The sequence below is a fragment of the Pan paniscus genome, chromosome 5, assembly GCF_029289425.2.
Source record: "Pan paniscus chromosome 5, NHGRI_mPanPan1-v2.0_pri, whole genome shotgun sequence".
In the NCBI taxonomy this organism is placed as follows: domain Eukaryota; kingdom Metazoa; phylum Chordata; class Mammalia; order Primates; family Hominidae; genus Pan; species Pan paniscus.
In genome coordinates this window covers 108913517-108934622 of record NC_073254.2, presented here as the reverse complement: position 1 = coordinate 108934622, position 21106 = coordinate 108913517, and the positions used below count along the sequence as shown (strand labels likewise).

The following is a 21106-nucleotide window of genomic DNA, read 5'->3' as shown; positions in this document are numbered from 1 at the left end:
GAATCATATACTAAGGCCAGGCTCGGTGGCTCATGCCTGTAATCCCAGCACTTTGGGAGGCCAAGGCGGGCAGATCACAAGGTCAGGAACTCAAGACCAGCCTGGCCAATATGGTGAAACCCGTCTCTACTAAAAATACAAAAATTAGCCGGGTGTGGTGGCGCATGTCTATAGTCCCAGCTACTCGGGAGGCTGAGGCAGGAGAATCGCTTGAACTCAGAAGGTGGAGGTTGCAGTGAGCCGAGATTGCGCCACTGCACTTCAGCCTGGGCGACAGAGCAAGACTCTGTCTCAAAAAAAAAAAAAAAAGAATCATACTAAATATTCCAAGATGTTGGTTCTTTTTGTTTTGCTTTGTTTTTTCACTTAACAGTATGGCTTGGAGATATTTCCATGTCAGTGCATAGAGATTTGCCATGTTATTTGTTAAGTGCTGCATGGTAATGATAGTAAAGGTGTACTCTACATTATGTTGTAATTGATGGGTTTTTAGATTGCTTCTAGTCCTTTGCTATTACCAACACTGTTTCAGTGAACATTTTTGTTTATATGGGTGGATATTTCTTCAGGGTAAGTAGAATTTTTGGTTTAAAGTTTATGAGTAATGTTAGTAACTACTGCCAAATTCCTTTCCAAATAAAGCAATTTTGTCTCCAGCAGATGAGAGAGCTCATTTTCCCATTGCCAGCACTCTTTTTTTTTTTGATCTGTAGGCAAGGCAGTGTATTGTAATGGGAAGGTGAGTATGAGTTTTTTGTTTTGTTTTGTTTTGTTTTTTTTTGAGGCAGGGTCTCACTCTTGCTCAGCCTGGAGTGCAATGGTGCCATCTCGGCTCACCACAGCCTTGACCTCCTGGGGTCAAGTGATCCTCCCACCTCAGCCTACCGAGTAGCTGGGACTACAGGCGCATACTACCATGTCCAGCTAATTTTTTTGTATTTTTTTCTAGAGACGAGGTTTCCCTGCGTTGCCCAGGCTGGTCTCCAACTCCTGGGCTCAAGTGATCAGCCTGCCTTAGCCTCCCAAAGTGCTGGGATTACAGGTGTGAGCCACCATGCCTGGCTGAAAAGTTCATTTTTATGTAGTTAAATTTGGCAGAATATGTCTTGCATCTTCTGGTTTTCTGTCTTGCTTAAGAAGCCCTTCATCTCTAAAATGTTTTTATATTATGTTCTAATATTGCTATGATTTTGTCTGATGATTACATTTAGATGCTCTATTTTTACTCTTCCATTCCTTCAGGGAATTGTCTTCTGTTTGCATAGTCTATTTAGCATCCAGTTTCTTCTATTCACTGTCTCTTCTTCATGCCCTGTGTTCTCACATGAACATACTAATTCTGTTTATGCCTCATCTTCTCCATTTTCCTTTTCATTCTCTTTTTTTTCTTTGTTATTATTTTTAGTATCACTCATATGACTACTATTATTACTGGTACTACTGTTATTGCTGCTGCATAGTTTGTTTTCAGTGGGATATTTACCAGATCTAGTGTTTAAAAGCAATTGTACCTTGGTATTTCTGTTTTTTTTAAGACATGACATATAAACTGCATATTGACTGTTTCCTAAGACTTTTCTCCATTTCTCATTTGTGCTTTTGGTGAGATTCTTATTTCTTTGTATATAAACTATACATAGTGTTTTCTGTGTGCCTGTTATGTGTTAGGATGTCTGATTTATTGAACCCACCTTTTAATTTGTTTTTCTTCTCTGACTTCCCGTTTTCCTTTCTTCCTTGTTTTATAATTTGTCTGCAGTTTTGAATATTCGTAAGACCTTCTTGCTTTTGGTAGTGGTTAACTTTCTTAGCAAACCTGATTGATGGTTCTAATTCATAGATATGTTAGTTGGCAGTCATAAAGCTCTGCTCTCCTTATCAGAATTTAAATGTATTTTGAGCCTGCATACCACATGGTCCCATGCTTGATTGTATACTGATAAACATTTGAAATGTTTTAGAAGTTTTAGAAGGGATAAGGGGGCACATTTGGCATTCAGAAGAAGGCCAGCTGGCTATTTCCTAAGAAGCCTGAAGGAATGTTACACCTTTTGTGAAATTTGTCATATTCCAGAATCAGGTTTGTAGCTTCACAGATTCAGAAACTTTGGGAGGCATTTGCTCTTTTTATATTTCTCTATTGTGAGTTGAATTTATAGTTCAGCTTTGATACTGGGTTATGAGTACTTTTACATTAAAATTGCACGTGGCATCCAAGAAGTTGCATTGTGGTGGGATTTTATTTTCTAAACCAGTGTTTTATATGCCTGGTTTAGGGCATTTGAAAAATTGGTGGCCATGAAGAACCATGGTCTGTTTACATTCAACCCAGGGAATAGTACCCAAATAATTTATATTTTTTGGGAGGAGGGTGGTTATGATAGAATTGTACAAAAATATAGCAACATATGCAATCATGTTTTAAACTCTTCACCTGCTCCTACTCTAGTCTGCTTAATTTGGTGTCAGTCTTTGGATATGATATTAGCTGTAAGTAATCCTAGCACTATTGAGTGGCTATCTTTTTCATTCAACAAATACAGAGTAATCATCCTACTTTTATTATGATTTTGTGTAACACCTGCTTGGCATGGGAATTTTGGTTGACCTCTGCCGCTCTGATCTTTCGACTGTTCACTGCTTACCTTTTGTGTCTGTTTTGGCAGCAGGGATATTAAGGGAGTACCTACAAGAGCCTGTGTACTACTGTGCCCTGTCCAATAGGTTGGGTAAAGATAAAGTTAATATTTAACCATCTGCTCTGTCCACGGTGGAAGTCTATTAACTGAAACTGTGTTCTCTTATGAGAACATTTTCTAAATTGTAAATATAGTATAAAAGTTGGGCAAAAGCCAGATTCCTTTGGTTTGTGTTCATTTTTAAAAAATGAATTTCACAGGTTGTGCTGTCATAATTCAGAGTTCAGCATTTAAGAAAATGTGTTTAGATAGTATAATTTCATTAGTCAAATCAGTACTGCTTAGAAATATTTGCTAATGTGTAATATCAGAACTATTTTTTAGGGATTTGAAACAATTATGTGGAACAACTTGTTATGTAGTTTTTCACTAGAAAGACAGTGTTCTTACTGTGTTTTTCTTTATACTTAGCTTATGTAATTCCTTAAAATCATAGGATATTTCTTTTTTTTTTTTTAACATTGGTGAAATCCACAGAGTTTATTCAGATTTTACAGGTTTTACGTGCACTTATTGTATGTGTGTGTGTGCCCATCTGTGTGTATGGTTATATGAAATTTTACTAACCTGCACATTGTGCACATGTACCCTAAAACTTAAAGAATAAAAAAAAAAAGAAAAGAAACTGGATCACTTACACACTGCTGGTGGAAATTTCTTTTTTTTTTTTTTTTTTTATTATACTTTAAGTTTTAGGGTACATGTGCACATTGTGCAGGTTAGTTACATATGTATACAAGTGCCATGCTGGTGCGCTGCACCCACCAACTCGTCATCCAGCATTAGGTATATCTCCCAATGCTATCCCTCCCCCCTCCCCCCTCCCCACCACAGTCCCCAGAGTATGATATTCCCCTTCCTGTGTCCATGTGATCTCATTGTTCAATTCCCACCTATGAGTGAGAATATGCGGTGTTTGGTTTTTTGTTCTTGCGATAGTTTACTGAGAATGATGGTTTCCAATTTCATCCATGTCCCTACAAAGGATATGAACTCATCATTTTTTATGGCTGCATAATATTCCATGGTGTATATGTGCCACATTTTCTTAATCCAGTCTATCATTGTTGGACATTTGGGTTGGTTCCAAGTCTTTGCTATTGTGAATAATACCGCAATAAACATACGTGTGCATGTGTCTTTATAGCAGCATGATTTATAGTCATTTGGGTATATACCCAGTAATGGGATGGCTGGGTCAAATGGTATTTCTAGTTCTAGATCCCTGAGGAATCGCCACACTGACTTCCACAATGGTTGAACTAGTTTACAGTCCCACCAACAGTGTAAAAGTGTTCCTATTTCTCCACATCCTCTCCAGCACCTGTTGTTTCCTGACTTTTGAATGATTGCCATTCTAACTGGTGTGAGATGATATCTCATAGTGGTTTTGATTTGCATTTCTCTGATGGCCAGTGATGATGAGCATTTTTTCATGTGTTTTTTGGCTGCATAAATGTCTTCTTTTGAGAAGTGCCTGTTCATGTCCTTCGCCCACTTTTTGATGGGGTTGTTTGTTTTTTTCTTGTAAATTTGTTTGAGTTCACTGTAGATTCTGGATATTAGCCCTTTGTCAGATGAGTAGGTTGCGAAAATTTTCTCCCATGTTGTAGGTTGCCTATTCACTCTGATGGTAGTTTCTTTTGCTGTGCAGAAGCTCTTTAGTTTAATTAGATCCCATTTGTCAATTTTGGCTTTTGTTGCCATTGCTTTTGGTGTTTTGGACATGAAGTCCTTGCCCACGCCTATGTCCTGAATGGTAATGCCTAGGTTTTCTTCTAGGGTTTTTATGGTTTTAGGTCTAACGTTTAAATCTTTAATCCATCTTGAATTGATTTTTGTATAAGGTGTAAGGAAGGGATCCAGTTTCAGCTTTCTACATATGGCTAGCCAGTTTTCCCAGCACCATTTATTAAATAGGGAATCCTTTCCCCATTGCTTGTTTTTCTCAGGTTTGTCAAAGATCAGATAGTTGTAGGTAAGCGGCGTTATTTCTGAGGGCTCTGTTCGGTTCCATTGATCTATATTTCTGTTTTGGTACCAGTACCATGCTGTTTTGGTTACTGTAGCCTTGTAGTATAGTTTGAATTCAGGTAGTGTGATGCCTCCAGCTTTGTTCTTTTGGCTTAGGATTGACTTGGCGATGCGGGCTCTCTTTTGGTTCCATATGAACTTTAAAGTAGTTTTTTCCAATTCTGAGAAGAAAGTCATTGGTAGCTTGATGGGGATGGCATTGAATCTGTAAATTACCTTGGGCAGTATGGCCATTTTCACAATATTGATTCTTCCTATCCATGAGCAAGGAATGTTCTTCCATTTGTTTGTATCCTCTTTTATTTCCTTGAGCAGTGCTTTGTAGTTCTCCTTGAAGAGGTGCTTCACATCCCTTGTAAGTTGGATTCCTAGGTATTTTATTCTCTTTGAAGCAATTGTGAATGGGAGTTCACTCATGATTTGGCTCTCTGTTTGTCTGTTGTTGGTGTATAAGAATGCTTGTGATTTTTGTACATTGATTTTGTATCCTGAGACTTTGCTGAAGTTGCTTATCAGCTTAAGGAGATTTTGGGCTGAGACGATGGGGTTTTCTAGATAAACAATCATGTCGTCTGCAAACAGGGACAATTTGACTTCCTCTTTTCCTAATTGAATACCCTTTATTTCCTTCTCCTGCCTGATTGCCCTGGCCAGAACTTCCAACACTATGTTGAATAGGAGCGGTGAGAGAGGGCATCCCTGTCTTGCGCCAGTTTTCACAGGGAATGCTTCCAGTTTTTGCCCATTCAGTATGATATTGGCTGTGGGTTTGTCATAGATAGCTCTTATTATTTTGAAATATGTCCCATCAATACCTAATTTATTGAGAGTTTTTAGCATGAAGGGTTGTTGAATTTTGTCAAAGGCTTTTTCTGCATCTATTGAGATAATCATGTGGTTTTTGTCTTTGGCTCTGTTTATATGCTGGATTACATTTATTGATTTGCGTATGTTGAACCAGCCTTGCATCCCAGGGATGAAGCCCACTTGATCATGGTGGATAAGCTTTTTGATGTGCTGCTGGATTCGGTTTGCCAGTATTTTATTGAGGATTTTTGCATCAATGTTCATCAAGGATATTGGTCTAAAATTCTCTTTTTTGGTTGTGTCTCTGCCAGGCTTTGGTATCAGAATGATGCTGGCCTCATAAAATGAGTTAGGGAGGATTCCCTCTTTTTCTATTGATTGGAATAGTTTCAGAAGGAATGGTACCAGTTCCTCCTTGTACCTCTGGTAGAATTCGGCTGTGAATCCATCTGGTCCTGGACTCTTTTTGGTTGGTAAACTATTGATTATTGCCACAATTTCAGCTCCTGTTATTGGTCTATTCAGAGATTCAACTTCTTCCTGGTTTAATCTTGGGAGAGTGTATGTGTCCAGGAATTTATCCATTTCTTCTAGATTTTCTAGTTTATTTGCGTAGAGGTGTTTGTAGTATTCTCTGATGGTAGTTTGTATTTCTGTGGGATCGGTGGTGATATCCCCTTTATCATTTTTTATTGCGTCTATTTGATTCTTCTCTCTTTTTTTCTTTATTAGTCTTGCTAGCGGTCTATCAATTTTGTTGATCCTTTCAAAAAACCAGCTCCTGGATTCATTAATTTTTTGAAGGGTTTTTTGTGTCTCTATTTCCTTCAGTTCTGCTCTGATTTTAGTTATTTCTTGCCTTCTGCTAGCTTTTGAATGTGTTTGCTCTTGCTTTTCTAGTTCTTTTAATTGTGATGTTAGGGTGTCAATTTTGGATCTTTCCTGCTTTCTCTTGTGGGCATTTAGTGCTATAAATTTCCCTCTGCACACTGCTTTGAATGCGTCCCAGAGATTCTGGTATGTTGTGTCTTTGTTCTCGTTGGTTTCAAAGAACATCTTTATTTCTGCCTTCATTTCGTTATGTACCCAGCAGTCATTCAGGAGCAGGTTGTTCAGTTTCCATGTAGTTGAGCGGTTTTGAGTGAGATTCTTAATCCTGAGTTCTAGTTTGATTGCACTGTGGTCTGAGAGATAGTTTGTTATAATTTCTGTTCTTTTACATTTGCTGAGGAGAGCTTTACTTCCCAGTATGTGGTCAATTTTGGAATAGGTGTGGTGTGGTGCTGAAAAAAATGTATATTCTGTTGATTTGGGGTGGAGAGTTCTGTAGATGTCTATTAGGTCCGCTTGGTGCAGAGCTGAGTTCAATTCCTGGGTATACTTGTTGACTTTCTGTCTCGTTGATCTGTCTAATGTTGACAGTGGGGTGTTAAAGTCTCCCATTATTAATGTGTGGGAGTCTAAGTCTCTTTGTAGGTCACTCAGGACTTGCTTTATGAATCTGGGTGCTCCTGTATTGGGTGCATAAATATTTAGGATAGTTAGCTCCTCTTGTTGAATTGATCCCTTTACCATTATGTAATGGCCTTCTTTGTCTCTTTTGATCTTTGTTGGTTTAAAGTCTGTTTTATCAGAGACTAGGATTGCAACCCCTGCCTTTTTTTGTTTTCCATTTGCTTGGTAGATCTTCCTCCCTCCTTTTATTTTGAGCCTATGTGTGTCTCTGCACGTGAGATGGGTTTCCTGAATACAGCACACTGATGGGTCTTGACTCTTTATCCAACTTGCCAGTGTGTGTCTTTTAATTGGAGAATTTAGTCCATTTACATTTAAAGTTAATATTGTTATGTGTGAATTTGATCCTGTCATTATGATGTTAGCTGGTGATTTTGCTCGTTAGTTGATGCAGTTTCTTCCTAGTCTTGATGGTCTTTACATTTTGGCATGATTTTGCAGCGGCTGGTACCGGTTGTTCCTTTCCATGTTTAGCGCTTCCTTCAGGAGCTCTTTTAGGGCAGGCCTGGTGGTGACAAAATCGGTCAGCATTTGCTTGTCTGTAAAGTATTTTATTTTTCCTTCACTTATGAAGCTTAGTTTGGCTGGATATGAAATTCTGGGTTGAAAATTCTTTTCTTTAAGAATGTTGAATATTGGCCCCCACTCTCTTCTGGCTTGTAGGGTTTCTGCCGAGAGATCCGCTGTTAGTCTGATGGGCTTCCCTTTGAGGGTAACCCGACCTTTCTGTCTGGCTGCCCTTAACATTTTTTCCTTCATTTCAACTTTGGTGAATCTGACAATTATGTGTCTTGGAGTTGCTCTTCTTGAGGAGTATCTTTGTGGCGTTCTCTGTATTTCCTGAATCTGAACGTTGGCCTGCCTTGCTAGATTGGGGAAGTTCTCCTGGATAATATCCTGCAGAGTGTTTTCCAACTTGGTTTCATTCTCCGCATCACTTTCAGGTACACCAATCAGACGTAGATTTGGTCTTTTCACATAGTCCCATATTTCTTGGAGGCTTTGCTCATTTCTTTTTATTCTTTTTTCTCTAGACTTCCCTTCTCGCTTCGTTTCATTCATTTCATCTTCCATTGCTGATACCCTTTCTTCCAGTTGATCGCATGGGCTCCTGAGGCTTCTGCATTCTTCACGTAGTTCTCGAGCCTTGGTTTTCAGCTCCATCAGCTCCTTTAAGCACTTCTCTGTATTGGTTATTCTAGTTATACATTCTTCTAAATTTTTTTCAAAGTTTTCAACTTCTTTGCCTTTGGTTTGAATGTCCTCCCGTAGCTCAGAGTAATTTGATCGTCTGAAGCCTTCTTCTCTCAGCTCGTCAAAATCATTCTCCATCCAGCTTTGTTCCGTTGCTGGTGAGGAACTGCGTTCCTTTGGAGGAGGAGAGGCGCTCTGCATTTTAGAGTTTCCAGTTTTTCTGTTCTGTTTTTTCCCCATCTTTGTGGTTTTATCTACTTTTGGTCTTTGATGATGGTGATGTACAGATGGGTTTTCGGTGTGGATGTCCTTTCTGTTTGTTAGTTTTCCTTCTAACAGACAGGTCCCTCAGCTGCAGGTCTGTTGGAATACCCTGCCGTGTGAGGTGTCAGTGTGCCCCTGCTGGGGGGTGCCTCCCAGTTAGGCTGCTCGGGGGTCAGGGGTCAGGGACCCACTTGAGGAGGCAGTCTGCCCGTTCTCAGATCTCCAGCTGCGTGCTGGGAGAACCACTGCTCTCTTCAAAGCTATCAGACAGGGACATTTAAGTCTGCAGAGGTTACTGCTGTCTTTTTGTTTGTCTGTGCCCTGCCCCCAGAGGTGGAGCCTACAGAGGCAGGCAGGCCTCCTTGAGCTGTGGTGGGCTCCACCCAGTTCGAGCTTCCCGGCTGCTTTGTTTACCTCAGCAAGCCTGGGCAATGGCGGGCGCCCCTCCCCCAGCCTCGCTGCCGCCTTGCAGTTTGATCTCAGACTGCTGTGCTAGCAATCAGCGAGATTCCGAGGGCGTAGGACCCTCCGAGCCAGGTGTGGGATATAGTCTCGTGGTGCGCCGTTTTTTAAGCCGGTCTGAAAAGCGCAATATTCGGGTGGGAGTGACCCGAGTTTTCCAGGTGCGTCCATCACCCCTTTCTTTGACTCGGAAAGGGAACTCCCTGACCCCTTGGGCTTCCCAGGTGAGGCAATGCCTCGCCCTGCTTCGGCTCGCGCACGGTGCGCGCACCCACTGGCCTGCGCCCACTGTCTGGCACTCCCTAGTGAGATGAACCCGGTACCTCTGATGGAAATGCAGAAATCACCGTCTTCTGCGTCGCTCACGCTGGGAGCTGTAGACCGGAGCTGTTCCTATTCGGCCATCTTGGCTCCTCCCCCGGATATTTCTTTTTTAAAAGCAATTCTTGCTAGGCGTGGTGGCTCACACCTGTAATCCCGGCACTTTGGAAGGCCAAGGCACTTGGATCGCTTGTGCCCAAGAGTTCGAGACCAGCCTGGGCAACATGGCAAAACCCTGTCTCTACAAAAAATACTAGAAAATTCGCCGGGCATGGTGGCACATGCCTGTAGTTCCAGCTATTCAGGAGGCGGAGGTGGAATGATTGCTTGAGCCTGGGAGTTTGAGGCTACAGTGAGCCAAGATTGTGCCACTGTACTTCAGCCTGGGTGGCAGAGTGGGACACTGTCTCGAAATAAATAAATAATGAAAGCAATTCTAATTTTTAGAATTTTAAATAGTCTCCTCTCCTCACTTTCAGTTCTTATTATTGTTTTTTGTCCTTAATGTCTCTTACTGAAGTATTTTCGGTTGTAGAATACAAAAGGAAAACACACTTTATAGCAGAATTGGCATAACATGTAAGACCTTAGTAACACCAGTTATAGGATAATAACTACAATTGACAGGTTATTGCTGTGGAGATTTTTATCTTTGCTAATGGGATGGTAAAATAGTGATATTACGAACCTTACAGCATTTTCAGGGAAGTATAGATCATTTATTTTAAGAATGGTAGCTTTTATGAAGTTTTAAACAAAATTTACAGCTATAAAACATGCATACTAATTTTGTAGAAAAATAATAGAATTTCATATCTGTGTATCTTTAAAATCTCAAAGATGATTCTGATTTTAGGAATTTATTAATATTGCTCTATAACTCTTTGTTTTGTTTAATTTGATCTGTTAAACACAATAAAGGGATAATTGTTCAGTTTTTAACTTTAATATACAGTCAGAATACAACATCCAAAATAGTAATAACAAGCTGTTTTTCAAATTGCGATTCTATTTACATTTCCAGTTTGAAGGCCAATTCAAAAAGAATTATTTGAATAGACTATATATGACTAACAAAACTTTAAAAACATGCAGTAAAAAGTTTCTCTGAAAGCTCCCCGTCCATTTATCACCTTCTCAGTAACCATTGCTGTTAGCTTTTAGTGTATCCATCCAGAATTTCTTTATCAATAAATAAACACATTTATTTATATTCTTACTATCTCCATAAAGTGATGATTTTTTTTTCTTTTTTTCGAAACAGAGTCTTGCTCTGTCATCCAGGCTAGAGTGCAGTGGTGCGATCATGGCTCACTGCATCCTTGACCTCCCAGACTCAAACAATCCTCCCAACTCAGCCTCCTGAATAGCTGGAACTATAGACCGGAACCACCATTCCTAGCTAATTTTTTAATTTTTTGAGTGATGGGATTTTGCTATATTGACCAGGCTGGTCTCAAATTCCTGGGCTCAAACGATCTGCCTGCCTCGGCCTCCCAAAGTGTTGAGATTACAGGCATGAGACACCATGACCAGCATGGTGATTTTTTAATACACTGTTCTGTCGTTTTCTTTTTTTCTTTAAAAAAAACTTGACAGTATCTCTTAAGTCTCTTCACTCCAGTATTGGTACACAGAGATTAGATCATCTTCATTTCTCTTTAACAGTTGCACAGATTTTCATTGTATCAGTATGCCATAACTTAGCTAACATCATAGTCATAGACATTTGGGTTATTTTTAGTCTGTTGACATGGTTTTTTTTTTTTTGCGTATAGATATTCAGTTGTTTCTATACCAATTGAAGAGACTATCCTTTTCTCATTGAATTACTTTTGCACCTTCATAAAAAATGAAGTTTGTTGTGTATGTCTGGTTCTGTTTCTAGACTGTCTGTTCAGTTCTCTTGATCTATTTGGCTGTCTTTACTCAAGTACCATACTGTCTTGATTATTTTTGGTTGTTGTAAATCTTGAAATCAGATAGTATTAATGTTCCAACTTTGTTGTTCTTTTCTAAGTTGTTTTGGCTATTCTAGGCCTTTGCATTTTCATGTGAATTTTATAATTAGCTGTCAATTTCTACAAAAAAGCCTACTGGGATTTTGGTTGGAATTGTAATGAATATATAGGCCAATTTTGGGGAAGAACTAACATCATAACAATGCCAAGTTTTCTAGTTCATCAACCTGGCATATATTTTCTTTTATGTAGGTCTTCTTTATTGTCTCTCAGCAATTTTTGTAGTTTTAAGCATGAGATTTTGCTCATCTTTTTTCAGATTTATTTCATACTTTTTGATATTGTCATAAAAGTCTTTGTAAAATTTCCATTTCTGACTATTGGTAGTATATAGAAATATACTTTTTTCCCCAAAGGAGTACGTTGATTTTTGTATTTTGATGTTTTATCTTACAGTCTTGCTAAACTCAATTATTATACTAATAATTTTTTGTGAATTTCATCAAAATTATTACATAGACAACTATATAAGTGAAAAAGGTGCTACTTTTCCCTTTCCAACTTGGATGCTTTTAATTTTATTCTCCTGCCTTACTGCACTGACTAGAATCTATTGTTTAATGTTGTATGGAAGCAGTGAGAGTGAACAGTCTTGTCTTCTTTCACATCTATAGGGAAGGAAAATTTTGTTTTTAACTATTAAATATGATGTTAGCTATAGGACTCTAGGATAGATGCCTTTTATACATGGTTAGGTTTTAAACTTGAAAGCTGATAATTTTGACATACAATCTTATTTATCGAACTCTCTTACTTTTGTTATTGCTTGCAATAATTTTGCAATTTTTTTAGGCATTCATATTAAGTGTAAATAGTGATATTTTTACTTATTGGATTTTTCATACATTAACTTTTGTCTAGTTTGATTATACATAAATACAGTTTTAAATTGTGGCAGTAGTTATGGGGATTCTTTTTTCCTGATTTGAGTGGGAATGCTTCTGGTGTTTCTTCAGAGTATGATATACTGCCTTTAATTCTGAGATCTGTTTTATCAGGTGAAACAAGTATGCGTTTGTTTTATTTTTAACCAAGAATGGGTGTTCAGTTTGGTCAAATGGCTTTTCATCTACTATAGATCGAATACTATTTTTTTTTCTGTTTAGATCTGTTTATCTCAGGAATTATATGAAAATATTTCCTGATGTTGAATCATTCTCTCATTCCTGGGATAAGCCCTACTCTGTCTTAATATATTATTTAAAAAATTGTACTGCCCAGTTTTTTTTTCTAACTTTTTTAAAGGATTTTTGCATTGATGTTTATAAATAATCTTGATATGTTGTAAATCTTTGGAAGCTTTTTCATCAGCGGTACACTCTGTTATACTCTGTTTTCATCAGTGTAATAAAAAAACTTGGTTTAAAAAAATATGTTCTAGAGCTTTTTTTTTGTTGTTGTTGTTGTTTTAAGACAGGGTCTTGCTCTGGTACCCAGGCTGGAGTGCAGTGACACAATTATAGCTCACTACAGCCTTGAACTCCTGGGCTCAAGTGATCCTCCTGCCTCAGCCTCCCGAGTAGCTGGGACTACAGGCACGTGCCACCACACTCAGCTAATTTTAAAATTTTTTGTGGAGATAGTGCCTCTCAGTATGTTTGACCAGGCTGGTCTTGAACTCTTAGGCTCAAGGCTGTGCTCTGGCCTTGGCTTCCCGAAGTGTTGGGATTACACGGTGAGCCACCATGCCCGGCCAGAGCAGTTTTAATAAAAACATTGGAATTACCTGCTTTTTTAGGTTTTTGAGGAATTCCTCCACGGAATTATTTGGATTGTAGTGCTTTGGGTTTGGGTTAATATCTTTTTCACTTCCTATGTGAAAATTGGTACATTTAAATTTTTCTCTCCCTTTGAGTGCAATATCCATTTATTAAAATACCTGAAGTTTCTTCTTTCTTTTTTTTTTTGGGGTATTTTTTTGCACTTGATCTTAGCCAAGAAGTTGAGAACTGATTTTTAAAAATGTGATAGCTATTTAATTTTTTTCTCCTCCCATGAACTTTTAGATTAATTTTTTATTTCTGCTCTTTTCCTAAGCCAAGCCTAGTTCTGTCTTTATTTTATTTTAGAGATAGGATCTTGTTCTGTCACCTAGTGGAGTGGAGTGGTATGATGACAACTCACTGCAGCCTTGACTTCCTTGGCTTCGGCAATCATCCCGCCTTAGCCTCCTGAGTAGCTGGGACTACAAGCACGTGTTATCATGCCCGGCTAATTTTTGTATCTTTTGTAGAGATGGGGTTTCACCGTGTTCCCCTGGCTGGTCTTGAACTCCCGAGCTCAAGCAGTCTGCCCACCTTGACCTCCCAAAGTGTTGGGATTACAAGCGTGAGCCACCACAGCTGGCAAATATCTGATAATTTATTTGTCATGTTAGTAAGGGTTTTGCGGTTTTGGTTTATTTTTTCATCTTTCCCAGGATTGTGAGAGTTTTAAAATTTCTAGTGGAAGAGTCTTTATTTTCTGAGTTTATTCTTAATTTAAAAATGTTTATTATAGTGACATGAGAGAATATTATCTGTACTTTTCTACTTTTTGGAATTTATTATAAAGTGTCATCAATTATATATATATATAAATCTCATTCATATGTCATTTCAGAGGGAAATTTAAGACAATCATATAATGCATACTAAAGAGAATTCATACTTTCATTGGTGAACCTAAAGATTTATTGTCCCAGATAACTTCCTTTGGAGTAGTAAATCATATATATATATATGTAAATCTTATATATACATGTAAATCATATATATATGTAAATCTTATATATATATGTAAATCTTATATATATATATATGTGTGTGTGTGTGTGTGTGTGTGTTTAATAGAGACAGAGTCTTGCTGTATTGCCGAGGCTGGTCTCAAACTCATGGGCTCAAGCAATTCTTTCACCTCAGTGTCCCAAGTAGCTGAGCTGCAGGCGTATACCACTGTGCCTGGCTAATTATAATACTTTCTAAAACTTTCTGGGACAGATCTATCACCTTAAAATTCTGGTAGTTACTGACTTTTTGTCCTGCTCTGAAGTTTAATGTTTTTATACGATGTTTTTCATAGGCATTTTAGTAGATGTTTTGGAAAGTTTGTACCAAATCTGCTAGACAGACAATATTTTAAACTAGAAAGCTCTATTATTACTTGCTTAGTCTGAGAAGCTGCTTTTTATGTTTCATAATTATTTTCCCCTTATTTTCAGGGAATAGGTTATCTGTGTATATAAGTAGATGGGAAAGACCACTCTAAAATTGCTCATTTGTGGAGTGATAACATTTCCTGATATATTCTTGTCTAATTGCCTATTTTTCTGCCCAATTGGCAAAAATAATAATGCATTCTCTTCTTTGACAAATTTCTCGTGTTTACTTTTCCTGTTGAAATAGTATGTTGTCTTTCTTTATTTTCTGCTTGTCTGTGTCTGGAACTCTGTACATTTCCCTTAGAGGGAGTCAGTTGTGTATAGTTAGGATCTAGTGAAAGAACATGCAAAGAATCACTCTTGAGTGATTTTAGGAAATTGTGCTTGATTAAAAAAAATAAGCAAGTCCCTGTCCCCTTTCCCCCATTTCAAAAGCTAGAATTAAAAAAGAAAACAAAAGAACAGATAATCTCTTGAAGTTCCTAGTGGCAAAGCTTTTCTCTGCTTGGAGTCATTTTACTTTCTACTGTCTAGTTAGACTAGAAAAATTTTATGTGGAAAATATTTTTAAATAATTTGCTTATTGCTGTTTCAAAAGTAAAATGTTTGCTTTACAGGATGAAAGAGTAGTAAATGTTAAGATCTCCTTTCTAATAACTGTTGAGAGTATTAAATAGACAATTACAAAGGTTATTCTTTTACTACATTTAATTTTTCAAGAACACATCTACTTTTAAAATAATTTTATTAATATTAGTTATTTGCATGCTTCGTTAGGCAGGAATTTAAATTTTATGTTTATTTATGTATTTCATTTGGCATTCAGATTTATTTTCTATGTATTGCTTTTCTTTATTTTCTTGTTTATCACTAAATATAAATTTATAAGTTCTTAAGTGTCTGTTCAAGACTAGTAGTTCATAAAACCATAAGGCTTGTTATTTTTATATCACTGTTCTATGACTGTATCAGTGTTGTATTGTTTGTATCATAGTAAAAGAAACAGAACCTTTGAGAGTTTGTTATGGCAACTGTGGTTGAAGAGAAGAAAGAATTTTTGCATAAACATGAAGATCTATTGTTCACACATAGCGATTTTCAGTGATTATGCCTAATTTTTAATGAAATTACAGATATAATGGTGCAACTGCATTTTGATTTGAAAGCAGATGCAAGATAAAATGAGGATGACCATTCCTTATCATGTTTGTGGTGTTCAGTTTTGCATTATCTAGTCTATTAATATGTCATTCATTATTGATTATTGAATATGGCCTGATGGATCCTTTCAATCTCATTCATATGTCATTTCAGAGGGAAATTTAAGAAAATCATATAATGCATACTAAAGAGAATTCATACTTTCATACGGTGAACCTAAAGATTTATTGTCCCAGATAACTTCTTTTGGAGTAGTAAATCTTATTCATTGACACATGAAGAAATAATTGTATCTCATGCCATATATATTTGAAATATTTCTATGAAAGATTTTTAATTGTAACATGGAGAATTTTCTAAGTTTGCTAAATATGAGAGCCAATTTTTTTTATAATTAACATTCAAAAAAAATACCTATTTGTAGATTCAGAGGAAAATGATGATTATTATTTTATTTTATTTTTTATTCTTTTTTTTGAGACGAAGTCTCGCTCTGTCGCCTAGGCCAGAGTGCACTGGTGCTATCTCGGCTCACTGCAACTTCTGCCTCCTGGGTTCAAGCGATTCTCCTGCCTCAGCCTCCTGAATAGTTAGATATCAGGTGTGTGCCACCACACCCGGCTAATTTTTGTCTTTTTAGTAGAGATGGGGTTTCACCATATTGGCCAGGCTGGTCTCAAACTCCTGACCTCGTGATCTGCCTGCCTCGGCCTCCCAAAGTGCTGGGATTACAGGTGTGAGCCACCATGCTCTGTCAAAAGATGTTATTGGCCTCCAAAATAATTAAGAGGCAGTTACTTTGCCTAAATCTGATCAATTAATTGTTCTGTGATTGTGAATTTGCTGCAGGTTAACAAAGCCATAGGATTGACATAGATCACATGACTATTCACATTCAGCTGAATACTTTTCTAAAAATTATGCTTTAAGTTCTGGGATACATGTGCAGAACATGTAGGTTTGTTACATAGATGTGTTACACACATGTGCCATGGTGGTTTGTTGCACCCATCAACCCGTCATCTACATTAGGTATTTCTCCTAATGCTATCCCTCCCATAGCCCCCAACCCCCAACAGGCCCCCAAGTGTGATGTTCCCCTCCCTGTGTCCATGTGTTCTCATTGTTCAACTCCCACTTATGAGTTGAAGATGCAGTGTTTGGTTTTCTGTTTCTGTGCTAGTTTGCTGAGAATGATGGTTTTCAGCTTCATCCATGTCCCTGAAAAGGACATGAACTCATCCTTTTTTATGGCTGCATAGTATTCCATGGTGTCTATGTGGCACATTTTCTTTATCCAGTCTATCATTGATGGGCATTTGGGTTGGTTCCAAGTCTTTGCTATTGTGAATAGTGCTGCAATAAACATACATGTGCATGTGTCTTTTAGTAGAATGATTTATACTCCTTTGGTTATATACCCAGTAATGGGATGGCTGGGTCAAATGGTATTTATGGTTCCAGATCCTTGAGGAATCGCCACACTGTCTTCCACAATGATTGAACTAATTTACACTCCCACCAACAGTGTAAAAGCGTTCCTATTTCTCCATATCCTCTCCAGCATCTGTTGTTTCCTGACTTTTTAATGATCGCCATTGTAACTGGCATGAGATGGTATCTCATTGTGGTTTTGATTTGCGTTTCTCTAATGACCAGTGATGATGAGCATTTTTTCATATGTTTCTTGGCTGCATACATGTCTTCTTTTGAGAAGTGTCTGTTCATATCCTTTGCCCACTTTTTGATGGGGTTGTTTTTTCTTGTAAATTTAAGTTACTTGTAGATTCTGGATATTAGCCCTTTGTCAGATGGATAGATTGCAAAAATTTTCTCCATTCTCTAGATTTCCTCTTCATTCTGATGATAATTTCTTTTGCTATGCACAAGCTCTTTAGTTTAATTAGATCCCACTTGTCAATTTTGGCTTTTATTTCCATTGCTTTTGGTGTTTTAGTCATGAAGTCTTTGCCTATGCCTATGTCCTGAATGGTATTGCCTAGGTTTTCTTACAGGGTTTTTATGGGTTTAGGTCTTATGTTTAAGTCTTTAATTCATCTTGAGTTAATTTTTGTATAAGGAAGGGGTCCAGTTTCAGTTTTCTGCATATTGCTAGCCAGTTTTCCCAACACCATTTGTTAAATAGGGAATCCTTTCCCCATTTCTTGTTTTTGTCAGGTTTGTCAAAGATCAGATGGTTGTAGATGTGTGGCGTTATTTCTGAGGCCTCTGTTCTGTTCCATTGGTCTATATATCTGTTTTGGTACCAGTACCATGCTGTTTTGGTTACTGTAGCCTTGTAGTGTAGTTTTGAGGTCAGGTAGCATGATGCCTCCAGCTTTGTTCTTTTTGCTTAGGATTGTCTTGGCTATATGGGCTCATTTTTGGTTCCATATGAAATGTAAAGTAGTTTTTTCCAATTCTGTGAAGAAAGTCAATGGTAGTTTGATGGGGGTAGCGTTGAATCTATAAATTACTTTGGGCTATATGGCCATTTTCATGATATTAATTCTTCCTATCTGTGAGCATGGAATATTTTCCCATTTGTTTGTGTCCTCTCTTATTTCCTTGAGCAGTGGTTTGTAGTTCTCCTTGAAGAGGTCATTCACATCCCTTGTAAGTTGTATTCCTAGGTATTTTATTCTCTTTGTAGCAGTTGTGAATGGGAATTCATTCATGACTTGGCTCTCTGTTTGTCTGTTATTGGTGTATGAGAATGCTTGTGATTTTTGTGCATCGATTTTGTATCCTGAGACTTTGCTGAAGTTGCTTATCAGCTTAAGTTGATTTGGGGCTGAGACGATGGAGTTTTCTAAATATGCAATCATGTCATCTGCAGACAGAAACAATTTGACTTCCAGTCTTCTTATTTGAATACACTTTATTTCTTTCTCTTGCCTGATTGCCCTGTCCAGAACTTCAATACTATGTCGAACAGGAATGGTAAGAGAGGGCATCCTTGCCTTGTGCCGGTTTTCAAAGGGAATGCTTCCAGCTTTTGCCCGTGTAGTATGATATTGGCTGTGGGTTTGTCATAAATAGCTCTTATTATTTTGAGATAAGTTCCATCAGTACCTAGTCTATTGAGAGGTTTTAGCATGAAGAGGTGTTGAATTTTATTGAAGGCCTTTTCTGCATTTATTGAGATAATCATGTGGTTTTTGTCATTGGTTCTGTTTATGTGATGGATTACATTTATTGATTTGCGTATGTTGAACCAGCCTTGCATCCCAAGGACTAATCTGACTTGATCGTGGTGGATAAGTTTTTCGATGTGCTGCTGGATTTGGTTTGCCAGTATTTTATTGGGGATTTTTGCATCTGTGTTCATCAGGGATATTGGCCCTGAAATTCTCTTTTTTTGTTGTGTCTCTGCCAGTTTTTGGTATCAGGATGATGCTGGCCTCATAAAATGAGTTAGGTTGGAGCCCCTCTTTTTCTGTTTGGAATAGTTTCAGAAGGAATGGTACCAGCTCCTCTTTGTACCTTTGGTAGAATTCAGCTGTGAATCTGTCTGGTCCTGGGCTGTTTTTGGTTGGTAGGCTATTAATTACTGCCTCAGTTTCAGAACTTATTATTGGTCTATTCAGGGATTTGACTTCTTCCTGGTTTAGTCTTGGGAGAGTGTATGTGTCAAGGAATTTATCCATTTCTTCTAGATTTTCTAGTTTATTTGCATAGAGGTGTTTATAGTATTCTCTGATGGTAGTTTGTATTTCTGTGGGATCAGTGGTGATATCTCCTTTTTCATTTTTTTATTGTGTCTATTTGATTCTTCTCACTTTTCTTCTTTATTAGTCTGGCTAGTGGTCTATCTATTTTGTTAATATTTTCAAAAAACCAGCTCCTGGATTCACTGACTTTTTTTGAAGGGTTTTTTTGTGTGTGTCTCTCTCTCCTTCAGTTCTGCTCTGATCTTAGTTACTTCTTGTCTTCTGCTAGCTTTTGAATTTGTTTGCTCTTACTTCTCTTTTTCTTTTAATTGTGATGTTAGGGTGTTGATTTAAGATCTTTCCCGCTTTCTCCTGTGGGCATTTAGTGCTATAAATTTCCCTCTAAACACTGCTGTAGCTGTGTCCCAAAGATTCTGGTACGTTGTGTCTTTGTTCTCATTGGTTTCAAATAACTTCTTTATTTCTGCCTTAATTTCATTATTTCATTATTTATTTCTTCCTCAATTAACTTCTTTATTTCTGCCAGTAGTCATTCAGGAGCAGGTTGTTCAGTTTCCATGTAGTTGTGCGGTTTTTGAGTGAGTTTCTTAATCCTGAGTTCTAATTTGATTGCACTGTGGTCTGAGAGACTGTTATGATTTCTCTTCTTTTGCATTTGCTGAGGAGTGTTTTACTTCCAATTATGTGCTCAATTTTAGAATAAGTGTGATGTGGTGCTGAGAAGAACGTACATTATGTTGATTTTTCTTGGAGAGTTCTGTAGATGTCTGTTAGGTCTGCTTGGTCCACAGTTTGAGTTCACGTCCTGAATATCCTTGTCAATTTCCTGTCTTGTTGATCTGTCTAATATTGACAGTGGGGTGTTAAAAGTCTCCCACTATTATTGTGTGGGAGTCTAAGTCTCTTTGTAGGCCTCTAAGAACTTACTTTATGAATCTGGGTGCTCCTGTATTGGGTGCATATATATTTAAGATAGTTAGCTCTTCTTGTTGCATTGATCCCTTTACCATTATGTAATGCCCTTCTTTGTCTCTTTTGATCTTTGTTGGTTTAAATCTGTTTTATCAGAGACTAGGATTGCAACCCCTTGTTTTTTTTTTTTTTTTTTTTTTTGCTTTCCATTTGCTTGGTAAATCATCCTCCATCCCTTTATTTTGAGCCTATGTGTGTCTTTGCACACACATAGGAGCTGTGTCTCCTGAATACAGCACACTGATGGGTCTTGACTCTTTATCCAATTTGCCAGTCTGTGTCTTTTATTTGGGGCATTTAGCCCATTTACATTTAAGGTTAATATTGTTGTGTATGAATTTGATTCTGTCATTATGATGCTAGCTGGTTATTTTGCCCATTAGTTGATGCAGTTTCTTCATAGTGTCGATGGTCTTTATAATTTGGTATGTTTTTGCAGTGGTTGATACTGGTTTTTTCCTTCCATATTTAGTGCTTCCTTCAGGAGCTCTTTTAGGGCAGCCCTGGTGGTGACAAAATCTCTCAGCATTTGCTTGTCTGTAAAGGATTTTATTTATCCTTCGCTTATGAAGCTTAGTTGGCTGGATGTGAAATTCTGGGTTGAAAATTCTTTCCTTTAAGAATGTTGAATCTCTCCTCTGGCTTGTAGGGTTTCTGCCAAGAGATCTGCTGTTAGTCTGATGGGCTTCCCTTTGTGGGTAACCCGACCTTTCTCTCTGGCTGCCCTTAACATTTTTTCCTTCATTTCAGCCTTGGTGAATCTGATGCTTATATGTCTTGGGGTTGCTCTTCTTGAGGAGTGTCTTTGTGATGTTCTCTGTAATTCCTGAATTTGATTGTTGG

General features: G+C 37.7%; 1 protein-coding gene across 2 annotated transcripts in view; it reads left to right on the top strand.

Annotated features, from left to right (window-relative positions):
• RNGTT (RNA guanylyltransferase and 5'-phosphatase) overlaps window positions 1–21106 on the top strand; it is a 354408-nt gene that overhangs the window by 115371 nt on the left and 217931 nt on the right. The window lies entirely within an intron of this gene.